The following is a 6,604-nucleotide window of genomic DNA, read 5'->3' on the forward strand; positions in this document are numbered from 1 at the left end:
CTGCTGTCCGGAGTACAGACCGTCACAGCAAGAGGAGGAGGCTGACCAGGGGGATTCGCCTCCCGTAAGCAGTCTTACAAAAACACACTGCCTAATCATCTTCCTTTTCTAATTAGATTTTTTTTTTTTCAAATCTACTTTCATGTATACTATTTCTCAAGACCCATGTAATGATTTGCTGATGTCAGACAACATTATTTATCATCAATCTGAAGGCTGTGGTCAGCCACTTTTCAGATTAAAGCTCAGCAGAGCCAGCGCAGGAAAGGACACCCAAGTGATAAAACACAGCAGAGATTGGGTGTGGAGTTAGAGCAGGAGTATGCAAGCACAACTTGGAAGAGCAACACACTTTTCATCTAGGAAAGACGCTCATTGCATCCCAAAAGCAGACACCATAAAGAGCATGAAAACATCTGTGGAACCATTACCTTTACAAATTTGTGACAGCAACCAACTATCTGTGTTTTCCACAGGGTAGAATCTGAGAAGACAGCACTGAGATCAAACATACTGCAAGCTTATTTCCTCTTCCTCTCCTCTCCCTTCCTCCCCTGGTGACAACTAAATGTTTCTTTGGGTATTGGCAAGTTCACTAAACTGCATCCTGCACCTACCATCAGCCAACGTCATCCTCTCCAGAAGCATCCACACTGGATACAGTTTGAACCTTACTTACAAAGAAAAAACGCTCACCAAAGCTGAGCTTTCAGAAACCCTGAAAGACAAAGCCAGGTACAAGAGGATAAGTATGTTCAGTAAAGGCAATCATAGATGTCTAAACCAATGTGAATAAGTAACAGTTAGACAGCATACGTCTTGCACTTTGTGTTACTAGTTAAAGCTCTGCTTTCTGCCAAGTTGCCTTCTATCCTGTAAGCCCATGCAATTCAGATGATCATACATAGATATATACACAGCTAACAATTACCCATCAGCTCAAAAAACTTCACAGATGCAGCACTAAAATTGCAAATTTGAATTCAGAAGAAGACTCAACACAACTGTTTCATGACATCAATTCAAGCTTAACTTCCTAAGTTTGGTGTACCTACCATGCAATAAACAGTTTAAAATAAAATTCAGGGTCAGAAACGCATGCTTTTCACCTGCTCAATATTCTCAGATTTGCTATAGTATTTCCCTCTAAAATGAAGTAGATGTTGATGAATGCTGTGCGCAGGCTTTTGTTTACATGCAGATGATTCACCTCTTAGGAAACTCTCAGCCCACGTCTAATAGTGATTATAAGCAGAATGTTCACATATATATACACATTCTGCCTATGTTGATGTAATTTGTGAAGCTTACGGATGGGAAGTTACCTGTGTTTTGTGAGGCATGCTCACCTCCTGTTGCCTGAAGGACTGTTAAAGCCTCTGAAGTCAGCAAAACCATTCCTTCTTATTCACTGTGCATAGCACAGGAGAAACTTCTGGAGGAAAAGTAGGAATTAAAAAAAAAAAAAGGTAATGAAAGAATACATACTATAATGCTCGAGCCCAGAGCTGTCTCCTGTGCTGACAAGACCTGTGACCTTTTAATGCATTAGTGCATTAGAAGTGAGCCTTTTCTTGGCACTCTTTTGTCTGAGGATCAAAGTAGATGATATCAAATGGTATTGCACCATCTCCCTTGCAGTACAGGTGAGCCTTGCAGTCACTGATAGCTTCATACAAAGAGGAGCCACAGTTCATCTTCTGGTCCTCATCATTTAACATGGGCCAGAGTGCCTGTGTCATGAAATACAAATGGAGATATTATGATGACAGTGAGTATCCCATCATCAGTGGATTAGCACTAGACTTCTGGATATCAAAGGGAAATCTACCCTTAACTCCTAGAATTCTGAAAGAAGGGATATTAATAACTGAATTTTTCTCATACTGCTAGCCACTGCTGCAAAGGTATGACCTATTTTCTTGTTTACTCTGTACTTAGGTAACTGCATCACTTTAATAACAAAACCAACAAAAGATCATCATCGTACGAAGCAACTGACACCTAGAACCACAGAATCTCTCAGGTAGTCTGAGAGTACCAAAAGTTCAAGATCATACATTTTACTTAAGGGAGAAATGCTTCAAAATCCACATCGGGCAGGTTATGTTAATATGTTCATATTATAAAAAAAAAAAGTTTTTATTGCAGAAAACCATTGAACCATAGAATGGCTTGGGTCGGAAGGGACTTCAAAGATCATCTAGCTCCAAGCCCTTGCTATGGACAGGGTTGCATTTTTATTTTTTTCCTTTCTGAAAGTTTCTAGTATTAAATGGGGAGGTTGATGGCCCTGCCTTTGGTGGGAGAGGTTGGAGACTCAGGATCCTTTAAGTCCCTTCCAACCCAGGCCATTCTGTGATTCTGTGCGAAAATGTCGAAAGAGGGAGCTTCAGCTTTAACAATACGCATTTTTAGATAGACGAGCTTGAAACAGGCAGCTAAATGCAATATTCTGATTTTAAAAGAACAACCTACTTTGATGGAATCTGGCCTGTCTTAGGTTCTCTAAATAACTACTTACTATCCTTTAATCAGACAACATGAGTAGGCAGAGAAGATATTTATAGACGGAGCATTAGCAGGAGTATCTGGTATTTTGTTTACTACTTTAATTTAATTTCATAAATAAACTGTGCAGATGGTAATAAGAAGCATATGAATGAAGGTCCACAGTGGAAAGAGAGCCAAAATGGAATTATGAGGCCAAATTCAAAGTGGAAAGGGAGTTGCCCATTCCAGATCACCTAGAGAAAGGAAAGCTGAGCCCAGCAGAGTAGTACAGATTAAGCAGACATGGACAGGCAGTAACGCTCTCAGTCAGCTTACCCCCACATACTGGGTAGGTTAAGATTACCTCCACTAAAGTTGGCAGAGTTGCACAGCAAGAAACTACATGTCTCCAAGAAAAAAGAAAACAGAAATAAGCAAGAAAAAAGGAACACGGTGACCCACATAAGCATTTGAAACTGCCACGGCAGGACATTTTGAGATTCAGATAGATTTGAGGTACAAATAACACAGACTGCTTATTATATGGTAAGATAAAAAGGAATATTCATGTTTTTCAAACAGATTAATATAAATAAGATGGCTCTAGGTGATCAGCAATGGAGACAGCAGTGCTAAATTGTCAACTATTCTTACTTTTTATTTCACAAGAGGCATACAGTTGTAGTTCACCTCAACATCAATTTTCATAAGGGCTTACCCCAGAGAACACCAGGGCCATAAGATATGATTTGTGCTTTCCACGTATGAGGAGCAGAAAGCCAGAGCTTTCCAAACAGGAGCAACGGGTCTGTGGGAACTCACTCGGTATTTCTTATCACAGCTCCAACTTAGCAAGGCAAGTCTCCTGGCACAAGTTGCATTAAGCTTCTTGAGAATCCAAGGGCTTTTCTAACTAATCAAAGCATAGCTTTCACCTCCTGTGTCAGCCTTTCACACTTTTTTAAATGAAAAAGAAACCGTTTCACAGTTTATTTTTAACTTCCATTTGCTCCACCAAAGCTGTCAGAAAATTCTTTCAAGAAATCACTCTCCTGTATCCTCAGTGTTCATCATCAGTGTTTCAATCCCTTTGGCCTATTTCTTATTCTTCCCTCTCACAAACTCTCAGAAGATAAAACCTCAACTTTTAAGTAAAAACTTCAAAAATGCTGAAAATTTCAAGTGTGTCTCCACATCATTCTTCTATTTGAACCAAGTGAGCTTTAGAAACAAGCCAGATTTCTCTGCTTAAATAATCATCTGTGAAACAATCAGCTCATGTGAAAGTGATCACCATTAGTTGCCAGTTTTAACGTTTCTCTGTAAAAAACACAATAGCCCACACCTGCCAAAAATGTCTCAGAAGGGCCACAGGATGATAAAAGATCTTATGAGAGCTCTATAAATCAGAAGTAGTTGTGTGATTATCTATCCATAGGCACAGCCTATTTCTCTGTGAAAAAAACCCAACAGGATGACTACATAAAAGACAACAATGAAAAACTTAAAAATAAAATCAGAGTGCTCTCCTACATAATCTACTAATAGAAGCTTAAATGGATTGTAAAGCACTGTTGTTTTAAAAGCACGTCGTATCTGTTTTTTAAGATGTCCTTTTGCATATAGCAAGTGAAATGAACACATGCAGAAGGAGGAAAGAGAAGCATATATGTGGGAACCAAATTCATGCATGGTAATATTAATCATATAGAAGCTAAGTATGCACTATCTATTTCTTTTTTAAGTATTGGAAATACAAATGGAGAAAGAACTGAAAAAAATGCATTGCTGACTTCAAAAGATCTCGAAGTGCTTCGCCATCTATATATAGAAACAACTTACTCTGCCCCTGAAATGCAGCCGTGGATAAAGTGTAGCAAGAAGCATTTATAGGAAGGGCAGATACTACTAAAGCACAAGGGCTTCAGGAGTATGGAGAAAATGCTGACTGTACTGGGACCACTGACTGCTGCCAACTCTTTGTGTGGAGGGAAAGTCACGAGGCTCACACACTGTGTGATCTACCCCAGTTTAAAATGTTCTACGTAATGTTGAGCAAATCACTTCAAGTAATTTTTTCCCCAAAGCTAAGACTTGGCACGTCAGACTGATCCCACCAACTGAAGGAGAAACAAGCTTGTCGTGCTGCACTCTCCCATCTTTAAAACAGTCAGCAATGCTTGCTTTGGTTCTTCATGTCTACCTTAATCACAAATTCTTTGGAGCAGAGGCTTTCTATCTCAAAAAGCCCTAATGAGCCTACAGAACAAGTCTAATTGCCATGTGCTTCATCTACCTCATGTCCATTTTTGTCTCAGAGGTCTGTGTTTAGTCTGCACCCAAATATGCCTGAGGGGAAGCTAGTATGTCAGGCTTGATCAGGCACTCAGGGTCCCTTATACACTGGAGAGGATGTCCCTACAATTCCTAGAGTTACATTTGCAGTCTTGTAGTTGGTGCAGCAGATAGTTCTGGCTCCCAGAAATGCTTCAAGACAAATATCAGTAGGAACATTCAAAATCTGGCCTCTGTCAGTAGTATGTGAGACATAATAATCACAAACTCCAAAGTCAGCGTTGAAAGATAAGGCACAGCAGAGGACAAACCCTCTAGTGACGACTACTGCCAGGCAGCACTACATAAAATCATACGTTTCAGGGATGAGGAGAGCCCTCATTAAGCCTTAGCTCTTATCTTCTCTATTAAATATTCCACACACACACAAAACCCACGATATGTGAACTCCCTTATCTTTTGAGCCTCTGCTGTGTAATGGATCTTGTATGGATAGGCACAACTCAAAAAAGCAGACTAGATAGTAAGGAAAAAAAAAAACCACAAGATTTCATAGATATTTTGCATAGATTAAAAATGTAACACCAAACACAAAAAACTGGGAAATGCATATGGTAACTTATTTGCAGTGCTGCAAGACAGTCTGTTAGCAGATGGAATTTGTAGAGCAATACGCAGACGGTTACCACGTAATACTCAGGGTAACAGGTGGGGAAACTACAAATAGTGCTGGCATAGGATTGGAAAAAATGGCGAGGCAGATCCAGGATTTTAAAAATGGCTCAGTGATGAGAATATAAGAGCAGGACTAGGAGTATAGCACGGCCTATTACAAACCTCCAGAAAAACCATCATGTTCTCAGAATCCTGCCTGCATTCCTGTTTCACTTTGGCTTAGCCTCAGAACACAAAGATACTAAGCAAGGGAGAAACTGGGGGACTTGGGCTATGCAGCTGACTACAGAGTTTGCACTTCAGTAATATTACCAGCATAAAAAAATCCCTCAGTGAGCCAGCCTTTGACCCATAACTGATTTGAGAATTATTTTTTTTAAAGCATGACATTAGTCAGCATTAGTTTTAGTCACACTGGGGAAAAAAAAAAAACTGGATGTACACGTGAGATAAGGGATAGATACACAACATGCCTTTATTTATCTAGAAAGAAAGGCTGTCAACTAAGTCAGAGTTTCCAGACAATAATTATCATGGGGGCACAGAGGAGACCTGGCAGGTTTTAAATCGCTGAGGTATGAAGTAGAGATTATGGTCACAGGATATGGGCACTCGATATCAGACACTGCTGTGCTTTAATCTCAGCATTGGTACAGATTCACTGAATGACCTCAGACAAGTTGCAGTAACTGTGCCCTCATTTCTCCTTCCAGATACACCAATGTAATTTCACTCACACCAGTGAAATCACACACTCAAGACAACAACGTGTTTGAATGAATTGCTAGCTGGTAAAAATGAATACTAACTCCTTACTGCACAAAGATGGGGCAAATTCAGTCCTGTATAAGGCAGCATCGAGTTCAACATGAATTACTGCCAAACATAGGTAACGTGTTCTTTCTGCAACACGTAAAGCACAAGTTTTCCTTTTCCAGAACATTGTCCTTACATCCAGCACAACAAAGCTTTACTCTGGCTCTTCGCATTCAGAAGAAAGTTTGTCTTGCAGTACAAATGTACCGATTCAAATATACCTTGGACTTTTCTAGGGGAGACCACTGAGTTACAAATGAGATTCTGGAACACCACCACACTTTTTCATTTGTTCCCTGTGGCTCAACAATCCCCATTATATGGG

Source organism: Meleagris gallopavo, chromosome 2 (assembly GCF_000146605.3).
Source record: "Meleagris gallopavo isolate NT-WF06-2002-E0010 breed Aviagen turkey brand Nicholas breeding stock chromosome 2, Turkey_5.1, whole genome shotgun sequence".
NCBI lineage: Eukaryota > Metazoa > Chordata > Aves > Galliformes > Phasianidae > Meleagris > Meleagris gallopavo.